A 19,545-nucleotide genomic window follows, 5' to 3' on the forward strand; every position below is an offset into this window, starting at 1 on the left:
GTAAACACACAAAAGAAACAGGTAAAGCTTACTTTATCACTTCAATCATTCATTCATTCATCTCAATATTGATCCATATATAAGGCGCACCTGATTTTAAGGCGCTCCATCAGCTTTAAAAAAAAAAAAGTCTTTTAGGTGCACCTTAAAGTGCGGAAAATACGGTACTTTTCTAACCAATCAGGTCCAACACGGGCCATTTGCCTCAGAGGAACAGAAGGACGAGAAAAAACTCTCTGCCGTCAAAGTCTGCTCTTCTCCACATATTTTTTTTTTCCCCCAGTTTGTTCACATTTGAAGAACCTCTGAGGCTTTTCTCTCTTCACTCACAGTCAAGGCAAATTTCCACAACAGCCCTGACTGCCGTCCCGCTTTTTGCACGGTCCGCATCGGTCAAATTTACAGCGTCGATCCAAACCAGACAATCGGCGGCCTCTGCAAACACGCTGTTCCTTTCATTTTTTTGTCAGCATGTAAATTGCTTCTCCGTCTTTATTATTTTACTGGCGCGCGCGCGCACGCACAGCAGAGAGCACGGCGGCGTGTGTGAGCTTAGTGATAAGACTAGCATAATCGCTACATTCGTCCTTGCTTGGCTAATAAAGTGCTTGGCGGTCAAAAGATCAACAGGCAAAAGCGCCATAGTTGAGGGAACGGCGCGCTGTAAAACGCCACGCAAAAGAAACAAATCCGCACACAGTGGCACGCGCCGTTAAATCAACGGATAGCTTACCGCTGCATAAAAAGCAACAAGCGAATATTGAATATCGTTCCACAAGGAGTTCGAACACGGATTTCACTTTTAATTATTTCTGCGGCCGCCGTGCCCGCGAGCTATCGGGAGATCCTGTTTGAAATAAGATTCGCTAAGTGCTTCGCTTGAGAGTGGTGGGGGGGAAACAAAGCCGACCAAGTCGGGTACGTCAACTGGAAATAGGTAGGTATCCTGCATTTTTTCAGGTTTCCCTCCTCAACACACCTGATTCAAATGATTAGCTCATCGGCAAGCTCTTAGGGAGCTTGAAAAACATCCTAATCATTTCAATCAGGTGTTTTGAGAGAACACCCGACTTGGTCAACTTTTTTATTTGGCATCGAAGACTTTTTATGGCATCGAGGAAAATGCATTCTCAAGTGGCATGTTTGACACCCCTGCCTTAAAGCGTTTTTTTTTCCATGTTCACAATACTACAGCTTGAAGAAAATTCATAAAAATGATTTTTTTCTCCCATACATTTTCTCCCAATAAAACCTTGCAATGCTTATACACACAGAAATTCTGTTAAAATCTAGTATGCTTCCTGAAAATGCTGTCATCTCCCCCATTTAAGAACTACTGTATTACAACTATGTCCAAGTACGAGTTTAGATTTTATTTTTTTTTTAATAGACTCAATATGGCAAGCGGGGGCTGAGGCATGGACCCCCCCCAACACAATGTTGTGATAAGTTGCTTCATTTTCCAATTGATTTCCTCTTGATTTGAAAACAACACTATACAGTTACAGTTCAATTCTATTTTCTGAGACCTACAGAAACTCTATTCAAAGCTCATGTACTCCAGGAAAAAAGTTGGTTGCCATATTCCAAATAATTATTTTAGATATAACGCATTCACATTGAAATGAACAATGAATGCACAGGCGCGCTCGTTATTCATTACTGCGACATTCAAAGTTCAATTAGCCAGCAGGTGCAGCAGCAAACACTACATTTCAATAAGCGCAGAGACAAACCGTGACTTTATTGTTTGCGTAACATCCGAGAGCTCGGACGCTGTTTTCGGCCTTCATGGCGCCGCCCGGTGTGAATACGTTTTAACGGCAGCTGATGGATGACGCGGACGCTAATTAAGGTCCGCGTTTAGCGGTCCGCCAAATGGCAAGTCGTGACGGGAGCGCAGTTAGCGCCATTAACACTGAAGGAAAGGAAAGGCAATTACTGTATTTTTTCCGGGAATAATGTCAATCACGAATGACCAAGAAGCAAATAGATGCGAATTAGTTGAAAGCGGTGCAGCTAATGCACATGCAGCAGCGCCGTGTGCAAAGGTGAGCAAATGTCACCTGCGGCATGTGCAATTTGGAGCAATACTTTGCATTTGAAATTTTGAGCACTCTGCCCAAGCGCGTTGATTTACAGAGGCGGGCAGTATACGTTTATTTTGCGGGTCATTTACAGTCACGTCGGTATGTGGACCCTCCGCATAAAAATGGCACTTGGGTCTCCCCCCCGCCCCCCACAAAAAATAAATAAATAAATAAAAACAATCGGACCTCCATCATCCAAAACCAAAAGACAAAGCGAGACCTCGTAGCCTTCCCTTCAGTCACTCAATTATCATAATAAAGGTACACGAGCATGTGACAAAAAGCACTAATTTCACACCGAAATGCCTAGCATGCATGCCTCAACACGTATGCTGCACATTGGTATAATGTGTTCCCCCGGCAACAGACTGCCAAAAGCAACCACCCCCACCAGGACAAATACACATCATTGTGTATTATTTCCATCAAATTCTCGAGTCATTCTCTCCATTTACAGAAACTATTGAATCAAACAAAGTCTACAATTGGTCACATCTCAAAAGGACCCGAGTTCAAATCCACTTGGCTCCGACCTTCTTGTGTGGAGTTTGCATGTTCTCCCCGAGCCCATGTGGGTTCTCTGCGGGCACGCCGGCTTCCTCTCACACCCCAAAAACATGCATGGCAGTTGTATTGCGTTATTGTGTGTGTGTGTGTGTGTGTGTGTGTGTGTGTGTGTGTGTGTGTGTGTGTGTGTGTGTGTAGGGGGGGGATCTCAAATTCTGCGTCTTGGTTAGATGATGTCATCATCTTCTGGCCGTAGTGTGATGCGTCCCAAGACAGGAGCAAATAGGTAAAAAATGAATAATGACAGAACTGAACTGATGCTATTTTTTGTTTGTTTGTTTTTTTTTCTCCCATTTTCACGGCTTCAAAATTTTCCCATCAGTCCCTTCTCCACATCAGGAGCACTTTGAGGCGGGCGCATCCCCCCCCCCTCCCCCGCTGCCACCACGGACAACGTGTCTGGCTTTTCTTTGACAAATTAACGCAATTCAATAGATGGCAATAACCTTCACAGGACGGTGCGAAAGGCAAACGGGGGGGAGGAAACGTGGGGCGGGCGGGGGGCAGCCGGCGAGCGTTCCAAAGCGGGACGCACGTGCAGACGGATGGCGCGACATATCGGGCACGGCTGGGCGTTTACAAATTGGACGGCGACGCGGGACGTTGATTCGGCGATTAGCCGCGCGTAAAGCCGGTACGCAAAGAGCTTTTGAACAGTTGCCACTGGTCACATTTCTCCTGCCGAGCGAGCGCTTCATCATATCACGAGCCCAAAATTGTGCTCAAGATAACGCGGAAATCCATACGATGAGAATTTGTGCTACGGGAATGAGATCTCATGAGATTAGGACACCGGATGAGATTTCTCATTCTTTCCCTCATCCCTGCATGTACTATGTGCATGTACCCCCATTTAAGTACTCCTGCTTTACAACTGTGTCCAAGTACGAAATTATTTTTAGACTTGATTTGGCATCTACAGACGTTAAAAGTTTGAAGGTAAAAATGTTGCAATTAGTTGATTCCTGTTGCAATTCGTTTGCTCTTACTTTGAAAAGGAAATGATGCCGTTCATATCACGGCATTAAAAAGCATTCAATTAAATGTACTTGTACCTGCAGTAATCCTCTTAAAATCTAACATGCTCTTTGAAGTGCCTTCGTTTACTCAAGGGATGCATGTACCCCATTTAAGAAGTCCTGGGTTACGACGATGTCAGGTAAGAAGTGACCCTTTTTTTTATTTGAAATAATTTGTAACTACAGGCTTTAAAAATTTTAAAGAAAATAAAATCTGTTGCTTCCTGTTCCAATTCATTTGTTCTTAACCTGAAAATTATAATGTTCCTGTTGTAACGTTAAAAAGCATTCAATTATATTAACCTGCAGTAACGCTGTTCAAGTACCCCGAGGGATGCATGTAGGTCCATTTAGGAACTCCTGGATACGAACTATGTCCAGGTAAGAAGTGACCATTTTTATTTTTACTAGAAATAATTTGATAACTACAGGCTTAAAAAAAAAAAAAAGAAAAAAACCCTGTTGCTTCCTGTTCCAATTCATTTGCTCTTAATTTGAAGAGTCAACCGTTCCTCCGGCGACAATCAAAGGCATGAAATCAAATCTCTTGCCTCCATTTAAGGAGCACTTTGGGGTAAGCGTTTGGATGGCGATACGCGAGTAAGGCGAGGCACCGCCGCTCACCAACTTGAGCGAGAAGGGGAGCGTCCAACACTGCGACGCCAACCAACCCACGGCAGCAACTTGAGACAAGTTGACTCACCTGCCGTGAAGGCAGCTTCCCCGCGCTGGCTCTGGGGCGAGCGGCGGCCGGCTGGGGCAAGTCCCGGGCAAGCCAACGACGGAGCCGGGCGCATCCAGGTCCGAGCCGCCTGGGCTTTGGGGTTCTGCTGGTTGCTGGCGCCGGGCTCAGATGCGCGCTCTCCTCTCATCTGCTCGGCTGCAACGGAGAATGTGAGGATGAGTCGAGCGAGCTGCTCTCTTGCTGGGAAGCGCAAAGCCCCCCTCCCCTCTCTCTCTCTCTCTCTCTCTCGCTCGCTCGCTCAGGCTGTCAGATGCTCACTCCGACTTACCTCTTCACTCTGTCACTCCCTCCTCGCTGAGGCCAAGTGACGGATGCTGGCTCCCCATCTTATTTTCTTCTCTTCTCCAGTGAATTCTCAGCCACTCGCTCCATCCCTCCTCATCGACGTGCGCAGCGGTGTCACCGAGAGGGACGGCCCCCTCTCCGCGCCGCTCGCCGTCGAAAATTCTGCCCCACCGCTAACCCCGGAAACTGGCTCTGCACCAATGCTAAGCAGAAAAGAACAAAATAGAAGACAACTGCTTGAACAAAAAAAATGGGACTCTAATGAAAGATAGGGAAAGCTTAGAGATTGCCCCCTGGTGGCCATAAAAAAAACTGTAGCTATGCCACACTGGATTATAAAACACGGGGTTCAAAGCATGAGAAAAAAGTAGCATCTGATTTTCTGAATTTTATGGTAGCTAACAAGATACTTGGTGTTTGTTTGTTGTTTTAGAAATGATGTTTTGCTATGGACGAAACCCTAACTGAATTTCCTTCATCTATCAACAGGTTATTCTTATTTATGTATTATTATTGACCATTATAATAATCGTTAGTCACCGTCCCATTCAAAACATTTTTTTTTTTTTAACAAGCATTTCAGCATTAACTTTCATTTTGTCTGAATGGCAACAGGTGGATGCAACTTCTAATTGTGCATGCTGCCATCTAGCGGAAGTGCATATTATTGTTCTGCCACTTATTATACTCTAAGTCGTTGGATAGTTGAACAAGTTGTAGTGATGAACTTATGAATAATAACACTGCATACCATTTGATGTCAGAGGCTCGTTTCCCACGGCACAACATCTGATGATCTCTGGCGGCAGGCAAAGGACCACTGCAAAAGACAAAATTGTTATCTGAAAACACATCCATGAATATAGGCTTGAAATTCTAATTGAATCGGGATAACAGCAACCATTGTTGACCTTGAAACTCCATTTTCATTGTCAGAGTCCATTTTATACAGGCAGCTAATTAACCCACAAATAAAGAAGCAAAACTTCACAATGAAACGTTACTCAGGTAAGGAGGAATACATGTCATAATGTCAGTGAAAGGGTGCAACGCTTTTTCTTAACCCTAAAGAGCAGGATGCTTAGGATCCATTTTACCCACGCAATCAGAAGTAACACCCGTGATCGGTGCTGCCCTCTGTGGTTATATTAGGAATTACAACAACAACGAAGTGCAGCAATAAGATTTTGATGAGCAGTTTGTCTAAATACAATCATTATTGAATACATTATAACAATAATACATTGGATTAAATAATACACTTTATACATAAATAACATCACTCATACAAAGAATTATAAATTAAGTAGATAGATAGATAGATAGATAGATAGATAGATAGATAGATAGATAGATAGATAGATAGATAGATAGATAGATAGATAGATAGATAGATAGATAGATAGATAGATAGATAGATAGATAGATAGATAGATAGATAGATAGATAGATAGATAGATAGATAGATAGATAGATAGATAGATAGATAGATAGATAGATAGATGCTTTCATGTATTCATTCCAACGTGTTTGTAAGATCACCATGGACATCGGCGCATTTAGTTCGAAGCGGAAACGTTCAACAGGAGCTGACATTAAAGCTGAGCGCGACAGCGCTCTGCATTGCGAGGTCAGGATCTGTTGAAAGGCCAAAATAAATGAATAAAAGTGGCGCGACAAATATCTCCAAGGATACTCTATAAATGTCTCATCTAACCCAAAATTGAACCCAGCGCCTTTCATGACATGCCGTTCAAACACAAAATGGAAAATAGCGCTGGAATGTCTTCAATTTTGTTTATTTTGAAAAAGTACCGGTTGTATGGCGATCATCTTAAATGGAGTCATTGTAAAGTGAATTTAAGTCTTTTCTTGACACATGAAAACCAAGAGTGCTGTCATTTCAACGTTCGGAATGATAATAATTATCGCCGTCCTTATCCAAATTGAATGTTGCTCGGAAAAGAGTGAGTCACACTCCTCGCTTTCTGATCGCGCTGAAGGCAACAAGACGGGGAGTCAAAGTCCATTGGCGCCGAGACAAAAGACGGCCGGCCGGCTCTCCGGAAAACACCGCGGACATGAAAGACTAGCGAGTGGGCAGACCGTTGAGGATAGATCGGGATGCGGGAGGTGTCATGAGACACATTTAGACAAGGCAACCTCATGCTAGCGCTCGCAAGAAAACAACTTCAAGGCACAGATGTGCGTTTTTATTCCGACCGTATTCTCACCTAAAATAATTCCCGTAACGGGACGAGCTGAGGGCGACGTCAGTTGGCTGTTGCAGCTAACAGCATCTCGTATTAGCTAAAGTTCTTACGCATTATTTTCAAGGAAAGAAGCGAGCAGACGGAACCACCGTCTGAGTCCATCCTTGTTCACGCACAAGAATATTTCCAAAACCGAGAGGATCATGTCAAGGTATTGATGTCTCCAGTTGACTCAATTAAGTACACCGTTTAGAGAACGCGGGAAGAAATTCCATTTGTCTCGTTTATTAATTGTGGTCTTTAGGCTTATATACGCAATCAAAAACTTGGCGCAGGACGGATGGCTAAAAGAAGTCGGGCCGCGTCGCAAGGAAAAGGAAAAACAACTGGTTGGAATGCATTCAACGTTACACTGGCGAGGCATTCACTGACCACTCACAATGTGGGAAATCTGAAAGACACTTGACCCGCAACAAAAATATAAGGTAGGAGAAGACTTCAGGGAGATGAGAATAATTCGTTCTTGACATTGTTGTCAAACTCTTGGTGCGTCTTATACATGGTAACTTGGAAAATACCAAAATTGGACGCTAAAATTAAGGGTACATACCTATATTTGGGCAATGACAGTAGTTCCTGCTTTTTTTTTTACATGAGTTCTATACAAGTGTTCTGCCCATTAGTTATGAAATTAGCCACCCAGGAATTTCTTTTTTTATATTTGTGTTTGTGAAAATGTCTAAGCAAAGTGTGGCTAATTTAACATATTTCCCATTGAAATGATTAAAAATGACTATTTTTTTCCACACCCTACAAAACAAAACAAAAAATGACAACTATGATAAATCCACTTTGAAGAATGAAACCTGCATCGGCGGATGAGCGACGAGCACGTTCGCCTCCCAGCTCAGATGCCCCGGGTTCAAATCCATCTCAAGCCTTCCTACGTGGCCTTTGCATGTTCTCCCCATGCCTGCGTCCCTCCAGGCACTCTAATATATTCCAGCCGCGTCTTTTTCCAACGGATATGCAAGACTATTCTCATCAGACCCATTGCGCACGCTGTGTTTTGTTTACCGCTCCTAACGAGCATTCCCGGGGAAACGAATGCATTTTCAATGCCTCCCGGCGTTGGTTGAGCTTGGGCCCATTATGGTGAAGTGGGGGCATTTCATGAAAATTTGATGCCTAGCAATGATTTCAATCACTAGAGTCTCTTATCTGCGTGCCCTTAACTGCTCCCAATTGTCTTGACGGCGCATTGTCAAACGAGGCTTAACGGGCCCCTTTTTCTGTTTGGGGGCAATAATCTTTCTATTTCCTAAGATGTGATAACGGACTAAATAAGGTCTGGAATAGGGGCTTGACTATCTTGGGCTCCGAAGGCTGGCTTTTGCTTTGCTGCTGCGGAACGCCTATTGAAGAGGAGAAAAAAAAGGTGGCGTACGTCAATACGGAAACCGAATAACAAGCGTTTCGTCTGGGAAGCGAATTCTATGGCGCCGTCACGATAGGGCTCTCGCAGCCAGACGCTCGTCCTCGGGTAAGAAATAAAACGGTCTCGGACGAAGACCTCGATTCATCATAATGCATGCGCGAGGGCAAGAAAAAAACGTCGTCGAGGGTTGCCCCTCATGTGACGAGTCGGCGCGCCTCCAAAGGATCACGGATGCTGACAAGGGATAAAGCCTCCCGCTCTGCAATCAATATGGCTTTTCCTTCACACTGCAACTCTGTCACAACAAGAAAAGCGAGAAATTGACTCAAACCCGAGAGGCACCCCCCCCCCAAAAAAAAATCATTTGGACCACACACAGCATGGGAATACCACACAATGGAGCTACTAAGGCAGCGGCTCGTTGGAAGGGTGGTTTGTACCTCCGCCTCACATTTCAGAGTCTTGACTTCCAGTGCGGAGTTTGCACGCACTCCCCGGGCCCGCGCGGGTTCTATCCGGGCAGGTTCCAAAAATCATGCAAGGCAGGTGTATCGGACACTAAATCAGGGCTGTTTAACTTGTTTTTATCATGGGCCACATTGGAGTCAGTGCAGTAAAATACATGTGAAGTATGATGGTCACACGTTTACGCATTTTGAAACCAGAGTCCGCCAAAAACTGTTCCAAAGGGGTATTGATAGCGAAACATTGTAAATTGAAAATGTGGTATTTTATCCAGAATCTATAATGAGCATTTTGTGGGCCAGATTAAATGATTTGTGTGATTTGGTGCGTCAGCTGTTTGTCACGGTGTGCCCTGTGATTGGCTGGCAAGCAGTCCAGGGTGTTGGCCTCTTTTTAAAAGGTTTTCATATAAAGTAGAAGTCGCAATGCATTATAAGGCACATAGAATAGAAGCTGCAGTAGTGGTCGCTTTAGATGGAGCTGCGCTAAAGGGGATCGAAACAATCCGATGAATCAAAGTTTTCAATCAGAAATAAAGAATAAAGATGATAAATGGAAGAATGGGAAAAAAAATGCAACTGGATTATTTGAATCAACAGTTTAGATCAATGCCAAGACCGATCAAGAGTTTAAAATATTATGATTCACTAAAAGGCTCTGTCTTGAAAGTTATGCACAGCAGGGGCAAGCCGCCATTTTGATTGTTGTCTTCCAGCACGAACGCGTTTGAGCGATGGAGTCTACGGACGCTCGGCAAATTGCTGACTTGAAGCACAGCAAGACAACATCTGCCCGAGGAGCTCCGCTTGCTAAATCAGCACATTCGTCTTCGTCCTTTTATGTTAGCATCATTTTTTTCGTCTCAGGCGTGTCATACACTTCTAGCAATTTTCTTTTCTTTTAATGGCGCCTGCTGCTGTCGTGTTGTTTATTTTCCCCGAGTCCACTGCTGCGCACAAGCCGGGGCCACCGCAGGGTGCTTCTTTTAACTCATTCAATGCCAAGGACGTATTTTAATATCTCAGACTTTTATATTCAACCCCAGATACAGATGTATACATTTCTGAAAATGGTTGGCACAGAATGAGTTCACGCTTTCAATGCCAAGGACGTCATTTAATGTCTTAAAAATCTGGACATTCGACTCCAGATACATATTTACGTTTTGTTTTTTGTTGTTGTTTTTTTTTTTTTTTTTTTTGCATCGTGGGCACAGAATTTGTAAACTCTTTCGGTGCCAAGGACGTCCTTTAACTCTTTCGGTGCCGAGCGTTATCGGAAAAGGCCACTTCTAGAGTGCTGGATGCTAGCATGGGTTGCTCTCTAGCTAATGCTTCATTGGAATAATTAGGTCTTACGTTAAGAAGATCTGTCATTGCATTTTGGGCATTTTCTTTTGTATCGACAGTACTCAGGCCTTCAGTACTTGGTAGTATCAGGACGATACCTGTATATATATCACAGTGTCAGTGCTCGCAATGGCAGTTGATACTTGTATCGGCTTCTTCTTAGCTATTGCTTTATCAAAATAGCTAGGTCGCTTTAAAATGATCTGTCATTGCATTTTTTTGTATCCAAAGTTCTATTTCGATATTTGCTAGTATCGGGCTGAGATTTGGCCTTATTTCAAAGTATCGGTCCTCGTAATGACAGCCGATACTAGTATAAGTTGCTCTCTAGCTAATGCTATACTGGAATGATTGGAAACGATCCGTCATTGCATTTTGGGGGAAATGCCAAAAGTACTAATGGTATCGGTAATTGGTATTGGTTACTGCGCAAAAGTGGAGTACTTCCCGAAGGATACCCCCCTCTCAACAAAAGCAATTTGCAAGCAGTGTCACAAATGCGACGAGACTATCACTCACGACAAACAACAGACCTTGACAAGCCTAAAATAAGGCAAGCTTGCCTCTTAATGCGGCAGCAAATCCGAGCGAGCCTTTAACCAGCACATAAACAATGCATTCCCTGAACAACGCGCTGATCGATAGCGTTGCAATTTCCAGAGCTGGCAGGTGTGTGACCTGCTGACTTTTGCCGGCGCCTCCAGAGCTCAGCAGAACAACAAGAAAAAGACGGAAGGGAAATCTGCGGTCATTTCTTGTCCGCGTTCGCTGGGCCATCCGTCAAGCAGGTCGAGGTAGGAAGCGCAACGAGAGGAGGATAAAGAAAAATCGTATAGGGTGAACGCAACATAGAGAAAAAGGTGAAAAAACTGCAAAAGGAAATTCAAAGTAAACATCAGTGTATTTAGAGAGGAAAAAAAAAGAAAAAGACAAGCTGCGCGACCTTTGCCGGGTTCGGCGCCGTCATCCATCTCGCAGTTTTGTCCTTGGGTACGAGTGATTCATCCCTCAGGCGAACTGAGCAAGCATGCCTGTTGGACACATCCCATAATATATCCGTTTTTTTATGGCCAGAATATCCAGAGGGCGGATTTGGATGGAAAAAGCCAAAACCTCCGTTTCAGAGGCGCTGCTTCTCGGATTTTGCAGCTACCGTCGTTTTTCGGGTACGAGACTATCTCCGGTGTAAATCTACCCCCCGATTTTACCGCACTGTGGGTGCATTTTACCAAAACTTGGTAGCGGTTACATAGTTAAAAAAAATAATAAATCAAGTAAAAAAAAATGTGCTTCAAAACCAGGCTGACACATCAAGCACTATAAAAAAAAAATTCAAATTTTTAAGTTACCATTTATAGGACGTAAACATACTTTTGGCCAACATCTTGGGGAAAAACAGCGTGCCTTATATTTGGGGAATAATTCCAAGCATGGCTTTTGACTTTAGGCCAATCGCACTTAATAAAATTGTGTCCAGTATGCATTTCAGTTCATGACAATGAGGAGAAAGCGTTGCAATACATCGAAGGCTTGTTCTCTGCTAAAAGTAACTGCAGCATACTAATGCCCGAGCACTCAGACATTTCTCCCTGGGTGCGTGTATTTCTGCTTGCTGCCTCTTTAAACTGTGTTTACACTTCCGTGCTTCCAAGTATTTTCACATTCCCCAGAAACTCGGAAGATTTAACCGAGTGAGGTGGCAAACCGTTACCAAAAGTGACCCGGGCGGCGCCGATCTTTGTCCGTCTATTAAAACATTTTCATTGTCGGGCATTTTGTCGTCGTGCCAACGAAGCGGCCGCCTCTGCTCAAATCAGTCAGCGTGTTTATGGTTATCATCTTCACGTTGCTCGTTCTTACTGCAGTGCCAACAAAATCTACGCGGCGATAAAGTCATTAATGTTGCTATTATGCACCGTTTAACATTAAGACCCAATGACAGTAAACGGAAGCATGAATATGTCCCACTCATTCTATGTAAATGCGCAACTTGGGGAATAGCGCCTTTGAGAGTTATAGGGCAAAGAAAGCCATCCGGGGACACATATTTTTACGCTGCACACGCATCTTTTTTACACTCTATTAATCTACCAATGATTAAAATTGGCACTAATCCCACGGGAGATTTGCGCACTTTGTCTTGAAGGCGTTTGCCATTGCTAGACCCGTGGCTTCAAAATCAAAACGGCACAAATGTGTTCATTTGATATAAACGGGAAATAAACAGCTTAAAAACAAAAGGGAAAAAAAGAGTCTGGCTGCACGTGATGTCGCTTCCGTTTCTAGGCTCCTATCAACGGATTTCTTAATTTTAAGGCGACAGTGCATCAGTGCCACTCGGTTACTTATCATCACTCGCTGCCATTGTGTCAGCGTGCAGGTGACAGCATAGATTTGTATCGATTTCCCAAGCGGGGAAGTAAACAAAATCCGGGCGACGTCTCGGCAAACAAAACTTTCCAATGTCATCAAGATGATGTGGAGATTCACAGCTAAGATGTTTGATTTCCTTGACGCGGGTTTACTTTGAGAGTACGGCATTGCCCGCTTCGAAAATCCCGTGTTGTCGTTCTGAATCATGATAAACATGAAACCTGAGCGGTGAGAATCATTATTTTTGAATCCAGGGTGAGATCTTTTTTTTCCTCCAAGGAACGCTCATGACCCTAACCCTAAATAAAAACAACAGCATGTGAATCTGTCAAATTCATTTTGGAGCGTATTGACTTGAATATTCATGAGCTGTTTAACAATTTAAAAAAACACACAATTTTGAAATAAGTTGCTTCATGTTCCGATTCATTTGCTTTTAATTTAAAAGGAAACTATTCAGACGTATTTATTTCTAGCTTATCTGCTATCTGCTTAGTGTAAAACTAAGCAAAATAAAGACATTCTAGGTTTTGCAAAGGAGCCACCATTGAGCGTCATGTCTTCATGTTCCAATTAATGTGGCCTTAATTTGAAAAGAAACTGTTTTGTGTCATGTTTGATTTGTGACTTCAGGTTGGTTCATGGTGAAAAAAATCTAAACATTAAAAAAAAAATCATAAAATTAGATTTGCCCATACCTACTGAAACCCTGTTAAAATATTGATGCACCCCCATTTAATAATGACTGCATTCCAACTATGCCTAGGTGCAAAGAGGATTTTTTTTTCATAGTCCTAATTTGGCAACTACATGCTTGAAAAAGACTTTCTGATGCATGGTCTTCCTTAAACCTGATGGCTGACAATAAGTTTTGATAGCATAATACTTCTATTCGCATTTGAGATGAAAACCTCATATCTTTTCTCTTTTTCACAAAGCGAGCAGCATTCTGCAAAAGAATTGAGAAGTCAATTGATAAGGCTATTCGTTTATTCTTATATTCCTGCCTCATTATCACTGCCCTTTACCCTTTTTATTGCCTACTTTGTCTACTTTATTATTTACTCTATTGTGTGGAATGTACGTCTGCAGTGAGGAGAATAAAAATGTCATTGTGAAGTGTTATCATGCGTACGATAGTAAAACTCTTGAATTTTGAAGAGAGAAAAGTTTTGGGGAAACTATTTCTTGCGCATTCTCAGGCAATTAGCCAGTCGCAGCCATCACACACCGGGGGGTGCGCTCCTCAATCTCGCATGCAAAGCAACTCTCGCTCTCTGACGCGCAGCCACCAAAACGCATTCATCTCACAGAGGCACACAACACATACGGCGGAGCGCCAGCATGCACTTTGCCTCCAACGCCACGATCACGGGGTAGGAGACGCGTCCGTCTGGATTTTAGACAAACAGCCGCTGGGACACAAGCACCGACGAGGCCAGTAATCAGATTGTTAGATTTGAAAAGGAACGGTCGCCGTAGCGGACGCAAAGACGTTCCGGGCAAACGTGATGAATATGGTGATGGTGGGAAGGTAGATGCCGCAGGCGTACAAAGATCAATTTTATTTACGGTTACTGTAGGTGGAAAAGGCTCACCGGGGACTCGCTCCGCTAACTAATCCAAACGCGTGTATTCATAAAGATAAAAGGAGGGCAAAGACTTCAATGACAAAGTAGCAGAAAATAGCTCGGCATCAAGCTCTCCGATGAATACCGTTTTCCTTTTGGCTGCGGCTTCCCCCAACACAAGACGTTGACGGTAGATTAACAGGATCAAAAAGGTGGAACATGAAAGTCCTGTTCTTGTTTTGGTGTTTATTCTCACAGTCTCCACATCCAAAAGTCATGGTCTTGTCTCTTGTCTTGACCTCCATAGGCCTTGGTCTTGTCTTGGTCTCAACCGCCAAACCGTCTTGGTCATCTCGCGGTCCCAACCTACCAAAGTCTTGGTCTTGTCTCAGTCTTGAGCTCCAAAGTCTTAGTTCTGTCTCAATCTCCAAAAGTCTTGTCTCGGTCTCAAACTCCTGACTTCTAAAAGTCTTGGCTTTGTCTCAGTCCTGAGCTCCAGTCTTAGTCCTCTCTCAATTTCCAAAATTTGTCCTAGTCTCAACCTTCAAAAGTCTTGGTCTTGTCTCGGTCTTAACCTCCTAAAGCCTTGGTCTTGGCTTGGTCTCAACCTCCAAAGTTTTAGTCATCTCTAGGTCATCCCTAAGTCCTAGTCTTGTAACAACCTCTAAAGGTCTTGGTCTTGTCTCGGCCTTAACCTCCAAAGGTCTTGGCCTTGTCTGAGTCTTGAGGCCGTCAGTCTCGGCATTGTCTTAATCTTGGTCCTGTGTCGATATTGGCGTTTGAAAGTCTAGGTCTTGTGTCGGTCTTGACCTCCAAAAGTCTTGGTCACGTCTCTGTCAATACTCTCGGTCTCGATCGGTGCGGTCTTGACTACCACGCTAATTATGTGACATAAGAATCTTTGAATTTAAACGCAAATGTTATGGTTTTGAAATACATTCTGTATACATTTTGCTATTGTTACTTTCCTGTGAAAAGCACTTACCTTGAAGATTTTTTTTTCTGTTAATTCAAAAGAAACTTTTTAAATACATGCCAATCAACAAAGAAAGACAAACAGCTTTTGTTCCAAACGTTGCAAACGGCCATAATGATAACAATTAACTAAAATAGCAGGACTGCGCTGGGAAGTAAGCGCAAAATAATGACGGTTAGACTTAAGTGGCACGGAATAAAATGAAAAAATGCAAGCTGAAGAAAAGGTAGATTCTTTGTTTTCCAGGCCTCCTGGGCTCTGGCAAAAAAAAAAAAATAAATAGCGACGGCTCTATTGTTCGAGACGCACAAAACGAGCAGACGACACGGTAGGGCTATGAATCCTACCCTGCTAAAAATAGATGTCACCAGAAAACACAAAATGTGACTGCCTCAGATCCCATCAGAAATAGGTGTCTCGGAACCTTAAAGGTGACACCAATTTAAAAACACTTCTCTGGCGTTTCAATAGAAAGTCTGTGACATGCTTTGCTGAAAATACCCAAAGGATCAAGAATTATGAATTTAGCACATTTACAGGGATCTTTTGCTCTCAATTCCGTGTGTCTCATGTAAATTAGTCACATGGTCAAGTTACTCGTCCAGCAGAGTTTTTAAATTACACATACGCCTAGAGATATCTCTACAAATGGGGTTCCGAATTGTCATAAATCAGACCCGTCGGGCACAGGACTCTGTTTTGGGTCTAACACTTAGATTAGGGGCCAAGTCTTATTATTTTTTTATGCAAAATGCTTGGTAATGATTAGGGGTTACCCTATTTCCGTGGAAACGCATATCTGATACATTCTTTTCTGACTTGTGGGTTTTTTTTATCCCCCAAATAGGGACCACTCGGCCAGGAAACAATATTTGACAGCTGCTGCCTGTTGCAATGGCCAAAAATTGCACCCTTGCTAAAAATGAGCGTTGAGGCCATTCCCGGCGCAAGTCAGGCCCACGGAGGCCTGATTGATCCATTTTGAGAAAATGGAGGAGGTGGGCAGCCGAGAATCAACAACTGCACAAGACAAGTGTGACATGAGGAGGATTATGAAAGAGAGGCTAGTGGGCAGGGAAGGCGCTTGCTTGGCTTATTTAATCATATTTTTGCTTGTATATATACACTACCCCCTCCTGTGGTGTCATAATTAATGTTCAAACTGCAGTGATGCAGCACTAAATCACATTTGCCATAAGTCTCAGGTTGAAACTTTCAAGTTTCAAGCAAGTAAGTAGCAAAAATCATTTTTCAGTGCAAAGTGCAAACTTATTGCAAATATATATATATATATATATAAATTACCTGCTGTGTCTAGCATAAATGATCCCCTAGCTTGTAGCGCTCCATATAGGCTGGCATAATAGATCATAATAGATGTAAATGACACATACATTAAATACAAACACACATCTTTCCAAAGCAAATTTGGCACACTATAGTGAAAATGAAGACGATTAAATGTAAAAAAGCAAGACTCGTCTTGTCATGTCGTTCAAGTCAAAGTTGAGTTCTTTACAAGTTTTAGCCAGTCAAGTTTCTAAGTCCTAAAAGTGTGAACTTAAGTCTGAAAAAGTGTTCAACCAAATTTTGCGGGAAGCAAGCTAAAAAAACGTAGTTTGCATTCAGTGGCAGCGCCGGCAAAATGGATGGACGTCAATAATCGGCATTGGCACTGAACGAGCCAAGATAAAAGCTTTGTAGTGTTATGAGACATAATTGTCTTTGCTTGACGTTTAGTTTGGCAGTAAACGTCAACCGGGAGTAGCGAGAAACGTCTTGCAGCCTCTTTGTTTTGAAGAATTCTTCAAACTGCTGCTTGTTATGAAGTGAGTTGACTGGCAACATGAAATATTCAAAAAAAGGGTCCCTCCTATCTCACTGCAACATGTGTTTGTCTTTCTATTTGTGTTATCTCTATGGGATTATAATGCGTTTCATTATTCGATATCGGAGCTAGGGTTATTACGTACGTAAACACAAAAACAATACTGTCAGATGTATAATATATTATTTGATATAAATAAATAATGTAATCCATCTTCTTTGTCGATTTTGCTTTTGGAAGAGTGAAGGAATGTAATGATTGCTGATCAGTGTGGAAGTGTTGCTAGGCGGGGTCAAAAAATGGGAGGAGTCGAATCCCGCGCCAGGCGTTCCGTTTTCACGTGGGATGCTTCTAATTCATTTGGACACTTGGCGGCTGGGTGCCATTAGCAGTAATTTGTGTGTGTGTGTGCGCGGAGTCCCCGCCCACCACCACCCCCCACCCCCCCACTGTATGATGCCCTTGAGGTGGCAATTTGCATTCGCGTCAGAGCAGGGCACAGAAGTTAGCTGACACACAAAGTGCTCATCTAAAACGATTTAGAAGTGGATGGAGCGGGCTTGACTCGCACATTACGCAATCTTTGCTAAATTGATTACAAGGAAGGACAAAACGAAATTCGTTTTTCTAATTAGAGCACTTTAGTTTGTGGTGTTTACACGAGTTGTATGACCTTCATATTTTTGTTTCATTCAATGCCAGAGTTCTTCCGGCGCTTCGGTAAACGTTCTTGTGCAGTTTGTTTGTCCAATCTGATCTTCACATCACAGGGAAAGTATTGAAAGAAGGGACTAGGGAGCTGAAATTTCACCCAGATTGTGACGTGTCAAAGTTAAAGCAAAGTTACCAGCACTTGGGAAGAACACATTCCTACGTTTCGATAAAATAAACTAACCATTCCAATATTTATACATGATTAATGTAGTGAAAGCCTTTGAGAAAAGACTCCAAACTATTGGCAGGACGATCACTGCGTAGGCAGAGTTTTCGCTTCTGCGTGCGTGTTGGATCTTATTATATTGTGAGGGGGATTGTGCTTCACAAGATGTCAGGGCCGTCAAAAGAAAAAAAATGTACCAGCAACGTGTGCCTTGATGAGTTTCAAAAAAAACTTAGCTTTGAGACGCTCTTTTGTTTGAAAGTGAAAAATATGAACTTTACACTTAAAAAGCAAGAGCGGTTTGAGTTGCAGCTCAAAGACCAGATTGGAAGTCCGGCAGAAGTTTGATTGCACAAGGTCGTGACTGAATGAAGCCTTCACACCCTGCTTGTGTGCTTTTCTTCCATTTGTGATCTCATTACTGCTTTGTGACATAACTCACTCGACAAGCCTTCTCTGAAAGGAACGGCAAATTCGATTATGATTTCATATCCACGCTTATTTCTGTTGCTATGTGAGGACAAGGGGTTCCCAAATGTTTGGGATCAGGGAATTGCTTCTGAGGACCTCCTCATGACCCTAATGCCCATTATGCATCGCTACCATGTGCATTTATCAATGCCAGGGGAATTATTTCAAGGGTTTTCTTCTGAGCCTTTAAAAATGGATGGATGGATGGATGGATGGATGGATGGATGGATGGATGGATGGATGGATGGATGGATGGATGGATGGATAGATAGATAGATAGATAGATAGATAGATAGATAGATAGATAGATAGATAGATAGATAGATAGATAGATAGATAGATAGATAGATAGATAGATAGATAGATAGATAGATAGATAGATAGATAGATAGATAGATAGATTATTATGGACACATTATTATGGACGCATTACCCTATGTGCTAACTTTGTTTATTGAAATTTGCCTAACATTATTTTGTAGCGCAGGCCCAATACCGGATGGTATGCCATTATTAGAGTGAGCTTTCGGCTTGTGTGTGCCGAGAGTCCCCGGATCCCAGTTTGAGTACCACTGCTGTGCACTACTGTCACTAATGATAAAAAACAGTAGCGTTGACTTGATGCGGCAGTGCTCCAGCTTCCATTTAGACAATTGAATTTGTCTCAACAACTGCTCCTCGGAGTGCGCGTTTCAGCGCGCGACCCAGCGTGCCTTCTCGCGTCCTTCTATCGGGAATGGGGGGGTATTTGCCCGTGCTAATTAGCACCAGCTGGCATGTGATGGCAATTTTCAGCGTAATGGATTTTCAACCACGGGGGCGAGTAATTCTGCACTTCGCAAACTCGATGAATCCAAAAAAATGAAAAAGACTTTTCTTCACAAATCATTCATGAGCATATTGTTAAATGATCCCCTGGGCTGAAGTAAGATATTTTCTTTTTTAGGCTCATTTGGTGATGAAACAAAGCTCCAATTTCACATGCAGTGATTGCTGAGTAAATGGCGGATGAAGGTTAGCCAAAGCAGTAGCCGTTCTCCTTTTTTGCCAATTTGCTGACGATCCCAGTAGAGAAACTTGAAACAGTTGTTCTCCTCCAACTTGCGAGCCATTTCTTCCAGTTCCATTAAGAACTTTGGGGAAGCATTTGCAGCTTACAATGAAATGGATCTTTCAAGTACAGTATAGGAAAATATTTCAGATTACACAAACAATATTGCTCAGAGCCAGAAAAAAAATGTAGGTCAAAGTAGGGCCCAACCGATTCATCGAGCA

The 19,545-nt window shown here is 42.9% G+C and overlaps 1 protein-coding gene across 1 annotated transcript in view; it reads right to left on the reverse strand.

Annotated features, from left to right (window-relative positions):
• Positions 1 to 4,788, reverse strand: part of tnr (tenascin R (restrictin, janusin)) — a 98,384-nt gene extending 93,596 nt beyond the window's left edge. The window contains exons 1-2 of the mRNA XM_088429548.1: positions 4,690 to 4,788; positions 4,380 to 4,556 (exon numbers count right to left, since the gene is read on the reverse strand). The gene's annotated coding sequence lies outside the window, so the exon portion shown is untranslated. The remainder of the gene's footprint in view (positions 1 to 4,379; positions 4,557 to 4,689) is intronic.
• Positions 4,789 to 19,545: the final 14,757 nt, after the last annotated feature.

The sequence above is a fragment of the Hippichthys cyanospilos genome, chromosome 12, assembly GCF_059441005.1.
Source record: "Hippichthys cyanospilos isolate Australia breed blue-spotted pipefish chromosome 12, RoL_Hcya_1.0, whole genome shotgun sequence".
In the NCBI taxonomy this organism is placed as follows: Eukaryota; Metazoa; Chordata; class Actinopteri; order Syngnathiformes; family Syngnathidae; genus Hippichthys; species Hippichthys cyanospilos.